The following is a 16,443-nucleotide window of genomic DNA, read 5'->3' on the forward strand; positions in this document are numbered from 1 at the left end:
GGCTATTTTTTTTGTATTTTTAGTAGAGACGGGGTTTCACCATCTTGGCCAGGCTGGTCTTGAACTCCTGACCTTGTGATCCGCCTGCCTCGGCCTCCCAAAGTGCTGGGATTACAGGCGTGAGCCACCGCGCCTGGCCAGGGACCTCTTTTATAATACATAAGATTATAAGGGAAGCTGATCGTATTGTAATATGGCTGTCCAAACACTAAAAAACAAAACAAAATCAAATTTGTGAATGTAGTAACAGTTTATCTTTTGTATTAGCCCATTAAATAATAAAACCTAGCAATAGTTTTATAATCACCCCAATATTGAAGTAGTTATGAGTATAAACTATATATTTTAGATACTGCAACAACTGTAGTGTGATATGAAATATCTGTGGTTCTGTTGGTGACAAAGTCACAGGTATGTTAATACTTCCAAGTGAGTGCCTACATTCATAATCGAGAGAAATGCTAAATTTTAATTAGAGGCTAATGCAGGCAGAAAGGGGTAAATGGTTTGTAATAAATTTAAAAACAATGAAAAAATTGAGGTTGGTCTTGCTGTCTTTTATTTTTTATTTTTTTGAGACAGAGTCTCACTTTGTCACCTAGGTTGGAGTGCAGTCTCGGCTCACTGCAACCTCAGCCTCTCAGGCTCAAGCGACCCTCCCACCTCAGCCTTCCGAGTAGCTGGAACTACAGGCACATGCGACCATGCCTAGCTAATTTTTGTATTTTTTGTAGAGACAGGGTTTCACCATGTTGCTCAGGCTGGTTTCAAACTCCTGGGCTCAAGTGATCCTCCTGCTTAGCCTCCGAAAGTGCTGGGATTACAGGTGTGAGCCACCACGTCTGGCCAGTCTTGATTTTATTATCACTATGTATCATTGGCTTTCAAGATTGTCAGTGGCCAGGTACGGTGGCTTATGCCTGTAATTCCAGCACTTTGGGAGACGGAGGCTGGCGGATCACCTGAGGTTGGGAGTTCGAGACCAGCCTGACCATCATGGAAAAACCCCGTCTGCACTAAAAATACAAAATTAGCTGGGTGTGGTGGCGCATGCCTGTAATCCCAGCTACTCAGGAGGCTGAGGCAGGATAATCACTTGAACTCAGGAGGCAGAGGAGTTTCAACAAGATCGGGCAACAAGAGCAAAACTCCGCAAAAAAAAAAAAAAAAGATTGTCAGTGACAACATACATCCCTGCAGGGGCCAAAGGTTCCCATTGCTTGCCTCCCTCACCCCCGTATGCCACTGAATAGAGATGTAATTCTGGTATCATTGTTTCCCCATCTAAGTTCAAAGACACTTAAATCCTCTCCATGGACTCCAGGTTACAAACTCCTGTTGTATGGTATGTCATGGTATGGGGGGTGGGCTTTAGAATCAGACAGGTCTGAGTCAGCTGTGTTATTGATTAGTTATATGACCTTGAGAAAATTGCTTAACCTCTCTGAGAATCGGTTTACTTCTCTGGATAACAGGGTATAATAATGGTGCCCTTCCCATCATTGTTGGGAGGATTCCCTGAGATCCTAAAGTGAATGATGTGGTGAGCACTGTGTTCGGCCCTTGGAGAGGGCTCCATCAATGGTGGTGGAGCTGATGGTCATTGTAATGGTTGATCTTCCCACTGGCGCTATGCAAAGGTACTGTTGCCTTGGTTTATCAGCTGAGAAAACCGGTTTTCAAGTCTGCTGAGGTGTTCTGATGGGGCAGGAGATGCCTGCTGTCCTGCTGTCACCCAATTGCCAAAGAGAACCTGATTTGCTCTTTCTCTCCACCATGCTGCCCTCCTGCCCTCTTGCCATGGTGGGTACCGAGTTGCAGACTCCAGGACCAGCTACCAGGAGCCCTGCTTGGGCCAGAACTGACCTAGGATGGGAAGGGTTTCCCTGGACTGGTGGGAACATGTAGGTTCTACTGCCCAGCGCGAAAGCTATGCTGGCATTCCAAAGCCCTGCCCTAACCCTCCCCTCATATGAAGTTCCTTTACTTTGGAGATCACTCCCTGTTAGAACCCTTAAAGCCCTCCTGGCTGTGCCACTCATCTGGCACTTGATGTACATGTGGATGTTGTCATTTTTCTTATGCCAGCTGCTCTCCTCAGTTAGATCGTAAATGGATTGAGGGCAGGGAACGGCAAGATAATTCCTGTGGATGGAAGGAATTCTGTCTTCCTCCCTCTCCAACTGAAAGCCTTGGACATAATAAGCGCTTAGTGAATGCTTATTGAATGAACAGAGAAAATCAATGGTGAAAGGATGAATCACAGAATCATGGCTCCTGGGTGCCCTTCTCAGAGCTGGTTTTGGACCTTGCTGCCCGGGGCCTGGGCCTGTCTGTGTTGTCATATATCACCGAGCCTCACAGGGTGTTTGCAAACACCTTGGGAAGTGGGCAGGCCAGCTAGTGAGGCTCAGAGCCAGAATGTCACTCCAGAGGCCTGACTCCAGGGAAGATGTCTTTTCCACTTTACCTGGATGCCTTTGTCCCTTAGGGCTGCTATAACAAAATACCGTAGACTTGGTAGCTTATAAACAACAGGAATTGATTTCTCACTGTTCTGAAGGCTAGGAAGTCCAAGATCAAGGCAGATTTGTATCTGGTGAGAACTCACCTTCTGGATCATAGATGGTGCCTTCTTGCCATGTCCTCACATGGTACAAGGGGTGGAGGAGCTCTCTGGAGCCTCTTTCATGAGGGCACTAATTCCATTCAGGAAGGCTCTGCCCTCATGACCTAATCACCTTCCAAAGGCCCCACCTTGTAGAACAATCACACTGGGGATTAGGTTTCAACACAGGAATTTTGAGGGACACAAGGATTCAGACCATAGCACCAGAATGAAGCCAAGAGCTTAAAGCCTCGGCATGCACTGGCCCCATACCCAGAGGTTAAGATTTAATTGAATGGGGTCCCTAAAACTTGCCAGGTGGTTATATCCCACCACCCCTGACTGAGAACCACTGCCCTACTCCAACGTGGAGGTAGACCAGGCAGCATGGGGGCTTTCATGGGCATGAGTCCCAGCTCTCCCACCCACTATCTGTGGGATCCTGCAAGTGACTTGACCTCTTTGAGCCTCAATTTCCTCATCGGTAAAATGGGGACAATGATAGTGCCCAGCCTCTAGGTATGTTGAGGAAATTGAATGAGACAATGTGTGAAATGCTCTTAACATGTCATAAGTACTCAACAAATGGTAACTGCCATTATTATTACTATTATTCTGTTGACATGTATGAGTGAAGGTGGAGGAGAGCCTCTGGCCATAAAGCTGTTCCTGTCTTGACTCATTCCCTGTCCTGTGTTTCATGTAGGTCTGGACCCAACATCCCAGCACACATGAGCACCTTGTGCCCAGGAGAGGGCTGCTTGGCTGTCTCCAGCCCTTGTATCCAGCAGGCCATGGAAGTTTGAAACTGTAACAAATCATTTATTATACAGGCAGGAGGGATGTAAAGGGAGAGACTTCTGCATTTAAAGCATTTTTACCTTATTAAGAGCCTTTCTAATGTAAAATATGCTCACACAGTCACTTTCCACGGCAACTACATTACCACTATTTTCAGCACTCTGAGGACAAAATGAGATTAGGTGTGGGGAAGGGGCTGGAGTAGGGTGAGCATTCGAGGGCTGGATTTAAATCCAATTCTGCAGGTTGAGCCTGTGTTAATGCAATATTATAGGATTTGGAGGCAAGGGCCTCTGTGGCTTAATCCAAGGTTCTCCAACATCTGGGTCATTGGCAATGTCACTGCTGCTTTTATTCTAACTATACCAAGAGAATAGTCAGGGTGAGAGCTAATTCTTAATTCCCACAATTGCTTGCCTTTAAGGCACCAAATAGGCACTCCTGCCAGCAGAGCTTTCTTGATCACAAGAGACCTGAAATAGAAATAGTTTAACCCTTTCTGGATGATTAGTCAAGGCAGGGGAGTCCACATCTCCAATATCTTTCCACTCCTTTCAGACGAATTTCAAACAGGAGAGCTTAGAGATCAAAGAAGCATGCACATTTAATTACCCTTCTGCAGCCACAATCTGCTCAGCCTGCCAAGAGGCCCCACTAACATGAGCAAGTAGCAGCACCACAGTCACCAGGCATAGATTTATCAAAGTCTCATGTGCTAGGCTCTCTGAAGGGTGTAGGGATTGAAAACTCAGCCCCTTCCCAGAGGGAGCTCAGATTTTAGCATGCAAAAAACTGTAATAAAAGATATTGAGAACTCAGCCCCTTCCCAGAAGGAGCTCAGATTTTAGCATGCAAAAAACTGTAATAAAAGATACAACTGTGACCAGGGCCTTGAGCAAGCAGGGCAGTGACTATTCTTAGGCTGACCTAGTAGCCATTCCCAATCTCCTTCTTGTTTTCCTTGTCTACTCTAGGGGACTTAAATCCTCATTTCCCGCTCTCTGTTGTAACTAGTCAGTGATGATGTGGTTTGGGGTCGTGAATTTTAAGTGGAAGTCTGCTAGTGGGTTCCAGGAAAACTTTTGTTCTCTGGATAAAAAATGAGGAAGCAACTGGTCCTCCTACTTCTCCTTTATTCTTGCCTGGAAAGCAAATATGATGCCTGGATGTGTGGTAGCCATCTTGCAACCATGAGGCTGAGAAACGGGTTCATCAATAACCAATCACAAGAGAGGACCCCCAGTGCTTGGAGGACAGCAAAGACTATCACTATGCCAACCACCATGACTAGGAGTCTGAACACTTCTGCCCATTGCATTGCAGGATGTAGTTTTACCAATTGCCTGAGTCCAGTGAGATAGAAGAGACTCACATGCAACAAGTTACAGGAAATGGATTTATTACTCTCCGACAGTCAGCAAGGGACAAAGAAGACTGGGAGCCATTGTGAGCCAGTCCCCTAAGGAGTGTGAATGTGTTCAAGAAAGCTGCCCAGGGTGGATGGAGTTTCCACTGCTTGTGCCCTACTTTCATGGCAGCTGAGGGCCCCTAAAAGATAGCTCATTTCCAGTTAAAAGCCTCAGGGGCTCCATGACTCACTAAGCCAAGCCTGGAAGGACATCCTGCTTCCAGGGAAGAGAGGAACAAAGTGTGGGCTATCCTGAACAGTTCCCTCTAACTCAAGATCTTACATTCCCCAGGAGGAACAGGAAAAGAGCCAAGCTGTTTCAGGCAGTCCTATCTCAGGATGTTGCATTCCAGCACATTCTAAAGTTATTCTGAGAACTACATGCAGGAAGGAAGGGGGTAGGAACTGGGTCTTCCAAGTCCATCTGGGGACTGTACCAGATAAAGGCCACTGTGGAGATGCTGTCCCTGATATTGTCAGGCCCCCAAAGCAAAGCTGGCAGCTGCCTTCCATCAGACTACCTCTTATGTGAGGAAAATAAATCCCTATTTAAGCTGCTGTAGTTTTCTGTGCCGTGAGGCTCAATGCCATCCTGATACAGACACAGAAAAGTACAGATTAAGTGTCAGGGGGCTGTCCAGGTGGGACAGGGGAGTTGGCATAGGAGAGGTAAGGAAAGACTTCATGGGGGAGGTCGTGGCATTTGAGTGGAGACTTAAAAGACTTCAGGGTTAAATATGTAGAGATGGGAGGAGAGTAAGCCATGGAGTGGGCAGAGGCTGATGTGGGAAGCAAGAACCGCTGGGGAAAAGAGGTGAGCAGGTTGCAGAAATGAAACCCAAGCCTGAGTGAACAACGAATACTCGTGTGATTGGGAAGCCCATGGATGGACTCACTTCAGACATGTTTGTATCCAAGAACATACATTTTATCGTCGGGAGTTTGTTGCCTTTTCAGCTCTTCTTTCTGCCTTTGTCCTTGAAGAGCTGCCTTTGAGTGGCAGATAAGATGACCAGTAGTAGTGTCAGACCCACATCCTTCCAGCATAGAAACGTGTGTGGAATGAGAAGGTTGGACTTTTTTTTGGTTTGTTTTTAATGCACCAAGCGCATTCAGATTTATTTTCTTTTTTTAAAGCAAATAATAAAGACCCAGTTTACTGCCTTTACTTTTTTAAACCTAAGCTTAACATGACATATATAAACAATTGTCAGAACTAAGCCACCAGCATTTGTGCACAACTGAAAAACATCCTTAATGTATATTAAACCAGAAATGTATTACCATTAAAGCATGAATATCTTTCACTACTAAATACTGAATAAAATCGAAATGATTTCTCTAAAAGATTCACCCTGGCAATGTTAATGTCATAGCAGGCTGATACTACTTGACTCACATTTCAGACACAATGGAAAAGCAGGTCCATGCTGGTATCAGTGTATGATCTTGTCCTACCACTAAAGAGTCAAGGCTCACCTTGGAGTAAGTTTAATAAAAAAGCAAAGTGCAAACAGAGATTTACAACAATTTTAAAGACCAAAAAAATGGTCTCTGTTATGGTTTGGCTCTGTGTCCCCACCGAAATCTCATCTTTTAGCTCCTGTAATTCCCACATGTTGTGGGAGGGACCTGGTGGGAGATGATTGAATCATGAGGGCAGGTCTTTCCCATGCTGTTCTTGTGATAGTGAATGGATCTCATGAGATCTGATGGTTTTAAAAACAGGGGTCTCCCTGCACAAGCTCTCTCTCTTTGCCTGCTGCCTTCCATGTAAGATGTGACTTGCTCCTCCTTGCCTTCCACCATGATTGTGAGGCTTCCTCAGCCACATGAAACTGTGAGTCCAATTAAATCTCTTTTTTTTCTTTCTTTTGTAAATTGCCCAGTCTCAGGTATGTCTTTATCAGTAGCATGAAAACGGACTAATACAGTCTCAAATAAACTCAAAAGTCTATGACAAATAGGGGCTCTGATGAGCTGTTTTTAAATACTTGAGATTAGGTGCAACTATACTGAAAGGCAAGTTTGTTTAAAATCGTCAAAAAATTGTTCCTGTTAATCTTCAGATGGTGCTTGTTGTAGTTGAACATTTCTGTTAAATGCTTGCATTGAATTGCTTGTTATCCAAGCTCAGCTGCTGCCTGCCCCTCACCATGTATTGTTAAAGACTTTATTTAACTGGCCATCATTTAGCTGGCTGTCATCTTCAACTTCTACTCTTTCTTGACAATTCTCTTTGTTGTGGTTTTTCTGCTGTTAACCATTTTAGTAGAAGTTGATATCAATTTGAAGTTTCCCATCCCACTACCACCAAAGGACATGGAAGAGAATGAAGTGAGACCCCTGTGACCAAGTGACCTGATTGAAATAAATCCTGTATCAAAAGAAGAAAGTCCACTTCCAAAAGATGGAAATCCAGTGAAGGCAGAGAAAAATGACCACAACCCTTGGCCTCTGCTTCCTCGGGGATCCCTCCAATTTCCAAAAAAGTCCTCAAATGAGTCTTCAAAGGAGTTGAATGAAAATGGGTCCCTTCCACCAAATAGTTCCCTGAAGACATCACCTGGGTTACGGAACGTGAAGCCAAGCTCACACGGACTGACAAAATGACTTCTATCTCCTACCTACCTCATTTAATACTTCTTGGCTGTAATTGTCACTTTTTTTTTTGCTGTGGATGTCTTTTTTTTTTTTTTTTTTTTTTAAAAAGCATCTGGTAGCACCTCATATGGCTCAGCCACTTGTTTGAATTTTCTCTCTGCTTCTTTACTCTGAGGGTATTTTTTTTTTTCTGGGTGCCAATTCAGTGCCAGTTTCCAATATGCCTTTTTAATGTCCTCAGGTGAGGCATGTCTCTGCATGCCTGGAACTTCTTGGTAATCCACTGTGTTTTAGCAGATTGCTGGAAAGGGGAGGCAGGGAGACAGCCCAGGTCTCCTCTGGGCTCCTGCACCCTGTGCTGGTGGTGGCAGCCCCTTGCGCTCTCCTTTCTCTTTGGCCTCTTATCCATGTATCTGGCCTTGACAAGATCACCATTGGCCTGGGTTGGCTGATTCCCGATCAATTCACCACAGACAGGGAGATATAGGAGCCTCTGAATCACAAGTGTGGGCAAGGTCTCTACCTGAAACGTCACCAATGTGTTTGATAGCCTCAAGAGGACACACGGAGTGAGGGTGAGTTCCCCAAAGGGTCAGGAGAAGACAGTGGGTAAAGCATCCTGGGTAGACTAAACCACAGTCTTCTATAAGCAGGTAATTTAGGTGCAGCTGAGACAGATAGGTAGTCAGGGCTCGCCGGAGTGGCTCCGATCCACCTGGGCACTGGGAGGAGGGTGGAGCCAAGGAAGCGCGCACCGTTTGCAGTGGGGAGGAGCTTGGCCTCTCCTGTTCTGGGTTGGTACCATGTGGATTCAATCTGTGAGGCAGGAAGCCAGCTAGTAGGACTTTCACTTTGTTGGGAGTTCCTATTTCCTTTTTTTCCTTTTTGCCCAATAAATTCAATTTTTCTCACCCTTCAAAGTGTCTGTGAGCCTAATCTCTCCTGGCTATGTGTCAAGGACCCCGTTTTTAGCTGAACCAAGGAGAAAGTCCTACAACACAACTAGATGAGGTTACGGCAGGCACTAGATCTGCCCCGAGTGCTTGACTCAGCCTCACCTGATCTGCTGCAACAGCCTCCCCTCTGGACTGAGATGGTGAGCATCAGCACACAGTGCAGTCAGCAGCCTCTCCAGGGACATGCCAAGGTTTCCATGAGTCCAGTCTTTGCTGGAAATTTCTCAGTGACCACTTTTCCCCCGTTCTTTCTTTCTTTTTCTTTCTTTCTCTTTTTTTTTTTTTGAGGCGGAGTCTCACTCTGTTGCCCAGGCTGGAGTGCAGTGGCGCGATCTCGGCTCACTGCAACCTCCACCTCCCTGGTTCAAGCAATTCGCCTGCCTCAGCCTCTGGAGTAGCTGGGATTACAGGCACACGCCACCACACACAGCTAATTTTTTTTTTTTTGTATTTTTAGTAGAGACAGGGTTTTGCCATTTTGGCCAGACCGGTCTTGAACTCCTGACCTCAGGCAATCTGCCTGCCTCGGCCTCCCAAAGTGCTGGGATTACAGGCGTGAGCCACCGTGCCCGGCCTTCCTCCTTGCTTTACCTGCCTTCCTGTTGGATGGATACATGGCTATTTTCTTACTGTTACAGATACATATTCATTCTCTCTCTCTCTCTTTCTCTCTATCTCTATCTCTCCTTCTCTCCCTTTGTCTCTCTTATTAAAGCAAAGAACATAGCAGGAGGAATGGGAAAAGTAGCAAATCCTAGGCTGGTCTCATCATTTCTGGGCTGAAACGGAACCAATTGTGGTGTGTGAAATCGTGGCATCTGGCATGCCACATTCCCTGCTCCCTGTTGTCCTGCCCTGTCTGTCTGCTAGAATCACCTGGAGCCCCTCCCTCAACCAAGACATGAACAACAGAAACAAAACTGCTTCCTCTGACCAGCAGGAAACTTCCAGGTGAACACACTCAGGCTTATGTAATTAGGCAAAGAATGTGGCTTTGTGCAGTTGTGGAGAGACTCAACTTGCTCTTACAGTCTTTGTTTCTGCTCAGTCCCTAGAGTGCCCCTGCTTCCACTGCTGTCCTTTGCCATTAGACTGGGCAGAAATCCGCCTTTTTCCTGCATTCCTTCCACTGCTGTTGATTCAGCTCATTTTACATACCAAGGCACCTTTCCTGATTCCATTCTTCGGCCAAAGACTCCCTCAGAACTTTAAGAACTTTAAGCCACCAAATGCAGCAGGTACCTTTTTTTGTTTTTGGAGATGGAGTCTCGCTCTGTTGTCCTGGCTCACTGCAACCTCCACCTCCTGGGTTCAAGAGATTTTTCTGCCTCAGCCTTCCAAGTAGCTGGGGCTATAGGCGAGCACCACCACACCCGGCTAATTTTTGTATTTTTAGTAGAGATGGGGTTTCACCATATTGGCCAGGCTGGTTTCGAACCCCTGACCTCGTGATCCACCCGCCTTGGCCTCCCAAAGTGCTGGGATTACAGGCGTGAGCCACTGTGCCTGGCCAGCAGGCACCTTTTATGCTTGCTTTGAAAATATACTTACGAGGTTAGTGCCCATCTTCCTGTCTCATGATTCGAATCCTTTCCTTCTTTCTTCCCTAATTCCTGTTCTTTTTCTCTCATGACCCCTGGCTATCCATTAGCCTTTGGAAAAATTCTATTATGTTTGCCTGTTTGTTTTTTTCTTTTTGATGTATATGTTATCAGAAAGGGGTCCCAATCCAGACCCCAAGAGAAGGATCTTGGATCTCACACAAGAAAGAATTTGAGGCAAATCCATAGAGTAAAATGAAAGCAAGTTTGTAAGAAAGTAAAAGAATAAAAGAATGGCTACTCCATAGACAAAGCGGACCAGAGGGCTGCTGGCTGGCTATTTTTGTGGTTACTTCTTGATCATATGCTAAACAAGGGGTGGATTATTCATGAGTTTTCTGGGAAAGGTAGGGGGTGGGGGGATTTCCTAGAACTAAGGATTCCTTTCCTTTTAGACCATATAGGGTAACTTCCAGAGTTTGCCATGGCATTTATAAGCTGTCATGGTGCTGGTGGGAGTGTCTTTTAGCATGCTAATATATTATAACTAGTGTACAATGAGCAGTGATGATGACCACAGGCCACTTTTGTCACCGTCTTGATTTTGGCAGGTTTTGTCTGGCTTCTTTACTGCATCCTGTTTTATCAGTAGGGTTTTTGTGACCTGTATCTTGTGATAATGGTCCTGCCGACCTCCTATCTCTTTTTTTTTTGAGACAGAGTCTTGCACTGTTGTCCAGACTAGAGTGCAGTGGCGCAATCTCAGCTCACTGCAAGCTCCGCCTCCTGGGTTCACGCCATTCTCTTGCCTCAGCCTCCCGAGTAGCTGGGACTACAGGCGCCCGTCACCATGCCCAGCTAATTTTTTGTACTTTTAGTACAGACGGGGTTTCACCGTGTTGGTCAGGATAGTTTCAATCTCCTGACCTCGTGATCCGCCCGCCTCGGCTTCCCAAAGTGATGGGATTACAGGCGCAAGCCACCGCGCCCGGCCCAACCTCCTATGTCATCCTGTGACTAAGAATACCTAACCTCTTGGGAATGCAGCCCAGCAGGTCTCAGCCTCATTTCACTCAGCCACTGTTCAAGATGGAGTCACTCTGGTTCGAATGCCTCTAATGTGTACAAATCTATTGTGCTCATTGAAGCTTGCCTTTTTATACACTTCTTGGCTCAGAGAAATACTTTTTTTTGGAGGCAGCAAATGTAGCAGAAAGAACAGGCAATTTTGAAGCAAGAAGAGTGATATGGTTAGGCTTTGTGTCCCCACCCAAATCTCATCTTGAATTATAATCCCCGTCATCCTCACAGGTCAAGAGAGAGACCAGGTGGAGGTAATTAAACCACAGTGTGGTTTCCCCCATGCTGTTCTCGTGACAGTGAGTGAGTTCTCACGAGATCTGATGGTTTCATAAGGGGGTCTTCCCCCTTCATTCGGCACTTTTCCTTTCTCCCACCTTGTGAAGAAGGTGCCTTGCTTCCCCCTCACCTTCTGCCATGATTGTAAATTTCCAGAGGCCTCCCCAGCCATGCTGCATGGTGAGTCAATTAAACTTCTTTCTTTTATAAATTACTCATTCTCGGGAAGTTCTTTATAGCAGTATGAAAACAGACTAATACAAAGAGTTTTCTAACTCCTGGCACCGTCACTCCCTGTTATGACCTTGGGCATGTTGCTTAAGCTCTCTGTGTCTATTTCTGAATCTGTACAATGGGTATGATATGAATACCTATCTCATAGGTCTTTTTTTTGGTCTTAAATGAAATGATTCATGGGAAAAGTATGATGTATGCGGAGAAGCAGCACAAAGACATTTCATGTGTGCGGACCTCATGTACGTGGACCATGCGGAAGGCAGCTTTAGTCCTGACTGCAGAAAAGGGATGTTCACGTGCGCGTCAGGAACTGGCCTGTGCACCCAGATTCCCAGATCCAGGAAAGCCCTTCATTTCCAGTGCTTTCCATCTTTGCTCCAGAGGCAGATGTTAGAAGCTGACTGAGATGTTTTCTGGATTAATTGCCCCCAAACATTCAGGGTTTTATATTTTAGAATGTCTGAACAGGTTGGAATTTGAATCTCCCTTCTGCCACTCCTTGTTTTATTTTGGAAATGAACTTAAAGTCACATTTTTGAGATTCTGACTATGTGACGCACTGAGCTATTTGGAGCATTGGTTTGCAGCTGTTTCTAAGCCTGGACTCTTGACACGGCTTTGCCTGCAGCTCTGGACTCTCCCTCAGGCTCCAGGGCTCCCTGTGGCCTTGCAGTGCTCCGGCCGCTTGGCTTCTGAGTTAGATTGGGCATCTCTTAGATTCCTTGGCTACTGAGTCTGTATATCCCATGACTCCTGTCCTCCCTCTCCTTCCACAAGCTGGTCAGTGACCATGCAGCCTTCTAGGTGGTCCAAACCTTTTGGAGCTTTCTGCTGGGAAGAACCTAATAGGCCCAATCCCTCCTTTAACATCAAGCGGAGCTGCCCTCAATCTTTTAATAGAAGCAGGTGAACTCCGACTAGATTTTTTGTGCACCAGTGAGGCTTGCTGTGTTTACCGCTATATAGGATACATTCCCCGCTTTTCCCAAATGATGTATTATATATGCAAAATAAAATTTTATACTTTATATATGAATAATGTATATGTTACAACATAAGATATATTACGTATTGCATAATAGTATACACATAACATATATATCAAATATATGGCATTATACAATATCTAATTGTTTATTATATACACAAGTTTTCTTGTCAGTCTTACACGTTGGTATCAGGGACAGCTGGAAGGCTGAGAAAGAGGTAAAATAATGGGGCATGCTACCCCCTAGTGGCAGAAGATGGCAACATACATTTCGCAAAGGTGAGCGCTTTTCGTTCTCTTATCAAAAAACAAAACAAAAACAAAAACCAGATAGCACACAGATGAATACAGGATTTGAGTAACTCCCCTATGTTATGAATGTAAGTATTTTTTCACTGCAACTCATATTCCTAAATACCAAGATATTTCTTTTTAGCTCTGTGATTTTATTCTTGTTTTTAGGGATAATAGACTGTGTATCAAAACCGTATTTTTTTTAATGGAGTCACAATGCTGTGTACGATATTTATAGGAATAAAATATTTCCCTTACAGCTTTGTCTTTATTTATTTTTCCAAAAAAACTTTCTGAAAAATTGAGATGTATCTGATATCCCCGGGCATTTCACATGCTGGCAAACATGGCGTTTTACTGGCTCTGGTGAACAAAAAGCCCTTGAGCACTCACCAAATGCTTCTGTGAAGTCAAGGGTTCCGAGCAGGCTGACTCCATGTTGCCAGGGAGCCTCTCTAGGAGGCCAGCAGGCCGCTGGGCAGCCCCGACTGGGATCTGCTGTGGTGTGTGGTGCCCTTTGCTAGTGCAGCAGCTTCCTCCGGTCGCTTTACTTGCATTCCTTTGAGCATTTCCACCCCAGGGCCCAGGCAGGGGACCCTACCAAGAGGCACACACGGTCCCCTGATACCAGGCATGGGAACGGTAGCACTTGCTGATTGTGTGGGGCCCTGGCCACAATGGAAATATTTAACACACAACACCTTAGAGTGGAGGTGGGCAGATTTTTCTCTGAAAAGGACCAGAAAGTAAATATTTGATTAAATTAATTAATCAATTTATTTAGAGACAGAGTCTGGCTTTGTTGCCCAGGCTGGAGTGCAGTGGTGCAATCTTGGCTCACTGCAGCCTCCACCTCCCAAGCAATTCTTCTGCCTCAAGCTCCCAAGTAATTGGGATTACAGGCATGCGCCAGCACTCCTGGCCAATTTTTGTATTTTTAGTAGAGATGGGGTTTCTCCATGTTGGCCAGGCTGGTCTCGAACTCCTGACCTCAGGTGATCCGCCCACCTGGGCCTCCCAAAGTGCTGGGATTAGAGGCGTGAGTCACCATGCCCTGTTTAGAAAGTAAATATTTTAGACTTGTGACTCAATACAGTCTCTGTCGCAGCTCCTCAGTTCTGCTGTCATGGTGCAAAAGTGAAAGGATGTTACTGTGTTCCAATAAAATTTCATGAACATGAATGTGATTTTCATGTGTCTTGAAATAGTACTCTCCTTTTGAGTTTTTTCAACTGCGTTAAAGTGGAAAATCATTCTTAACTTGCTGACAGTATAAAAACAGACAACAGGCTGGAAGTGGCCCGAGGGCCATAGTTTGCTGACCCTCGTCTGAGTATCCCATCATTCCTTTCTAGCTATGGCAGTCTTTTCTAACAGTCACAAACAACTGAATTCACGACTCTATTCTATCCAGTTTCCTGGATAAAACACAGTTCATAACTGGTTAAAAGTTCTGGTCAATTCCAAACAGGCACATATTTATTTAGATGTTTAGAACTGCTCTGTGGAGCCCAGCCCTTTATTTCCTCCAAAGAATTTGTTGATCCACTGAAAATTTTCTTTCAAAAGCAACCTCATGGATGTGTTTTGTAAAAGTCTCATTTAGAACCTTTGGGGCCTCACTCAGTCACCCCCGAATCCTCATCTTTTCATGTACACACCTCTGTCCATTTTCTCCTCTTTTCTTCCTAATTAGCTGCCTGTATAATTAAACCTTTCCTCATTTAGAGGTTCTGAGCCCTCACCGATACACTAATCACCCTGTGGCCCTCCTGTGGCCTCATCTATTTCCTTTTGAGATGGAGGGCCCAGCGCTGAACGACAGCCAAGGTCGGGCCACCCGCATTTGTATTACACACTAGTTCGCCATTACCTTGGTGTTCGCTCCTTAATACAGACTAATAGCTCATTCTCCTTCCTGACCTCCAGTGAGCACTGTGCAGCCGTATTCAGTGCTGGCTTTGTGATAATTTCAAGATTTTTTTCTTTAGGAAGTTATAACTAATTCAGGGCCCATCAACGATCATAAATAGTTTAAATTGCTCTTTCGAGTCTGAACTGCCTCCCATGGGCCATTTAATTTACTGAATGTCCCCTGGCTGTGCTTGTTCTGTGACCAGCCCCTGTCTCCGCCCTTATTAACTCTGTTTCTGTATCTCACTTTGGTCCAGTCGGGAGAGGTGGCACTTATATTTGGGAATGAGCTTGTGCTTGCTATTGACCTACCTAGCAATGCATTAAAGATGGATTTGATCTGATTTAAAGTTTTATAAGCCCAAGGGGGTTGCCTCTGGAGGATTTTTAGAGGCCAAACTGATCCTGGAATTGTGCTTAGAGGTGGTTTGCATTTGCTCAGAGAAAATCTAGGAATTTTACTTTACCTGAAACTTTTCTGGTTTTGGGGTTTTGCTGGGTTTTAATAATTTGCCACCTCTGGAAAACTTCAGAGACAAGGTTTTACCTAGTTGGCTAGACTAAGTATTTTAGCTGTCTCCAACTGGTAACTGTTTAAGAGGTTTAAATACACAGATTAAGTTGGTAAAATTTGAATATGTGAATCTGGGAGAAGGATATATGGTGGTTTGGTTACACTATTTTTGCAGCTTTTCTGTTGGTTTGAAGTTCTTTGAAAATGAAAAGGTCCATTAATTAAGAAGGTGGGTCAACGTTCTGTCACAACAGCACCTGCCATTTGCACACTGCTGGCCTGGCCCACCTTCCCCCATGGGCCCTTTGGTGTGTACTTGGATTTATATCAGCCCTGTCCCAGTGAATGCTCCTGCTCTTTTGGTCCCTGTCCCCACTTGTCTGCCCCATCTCAGTCAAGAAGTAATCAAACACGGGCTGAGCACCAGTATGACGGGGGAGTGGGGAGTAAGCAGACATTGTCCCTATCCTCAGTACGCTACCATCTAACAGAGAAGACAGAAACTAAGCAGAGAAGCACAAAAGGCTGTAAAGGAGAAGTGCAGGTTGTGGAAGGGTCTAACCCACTGGGGGCTCAGGGAACCCTTCTTGGGAGAAGTGTTGTATTAGTCTGTTCTCACACTGCTATTAAAGACAAACCCGAGACTGGCTAATTTTTTTTTTTTTTTTGTGATGGAGTTTTGCTCTTCTTGCCCAGGCTGCAGTACAATGGTGTGATCTCAGCTCACGGCAACCTCCGCCTCCTGGGTTCAAGCGATTCTCCTGCCTCAGCCTCCCGAGTAGCTGGGATTACAGGCATATGCCACCACGCCTGGCTAATTTTGTATTTTTAGTAGAGACAGGGTTTCTCCAGGTTGGTCAGGCTGGTCTCGAACACCCGACCTCAGGTCTGCCCTCCTTGCCTCCCAAAGTGCTGGGATTACAGGCGTGAGCCTGTGAGACTCACGCCTAGTGAGACTGGCTAATTTATAAAGAAAAATAGGTTTAATGAACTCACAGTTCCATGTGAGTGGGGGGAGCCCTCACAATCGTGGCGGAAGGCAAACGAGGAGCAAAGTCACATCTTACATGGTGGCAGGCAAGGAGAGAGTATGTGCAGGGGAACTCCCCTTTATAAAACCATCAGCTCTCATGAGACTTATTCACTATATGAGAACAACATGAGAAAGACCCACCCCCATGATTCAATTACCTCCAACCGGGTCCCTTTCATGACACGT

General features: G+C 45.3%; 1 pseudogene; it reads right to left on the minus strand.

Annotated features, from left to right (window-relative positions):
* Nucleotides 1-6,968: 6,968 nt before the first annotated feature.
* LOC100602440 lies at nt 6,969-15,682 on the minus strand (annotated as a pseudogene).
* Nucleotides 15,683-16,443: the final 761 nt, after the last annotated feature.

Source organism: Nomascus leucogenys, chromosome 22a (assembly GCF_006542625.1).
Source record: "Nomascus leucogenys isolate Asia chromosome 22a, Asia_NLE_v1, whole genome shotgun sequence".
NCBI lineage: Eukaryota > Metazoa > Chordata > Mammalia > Primates > Hylobatidae > Nomascus > Nomascus leucogenys.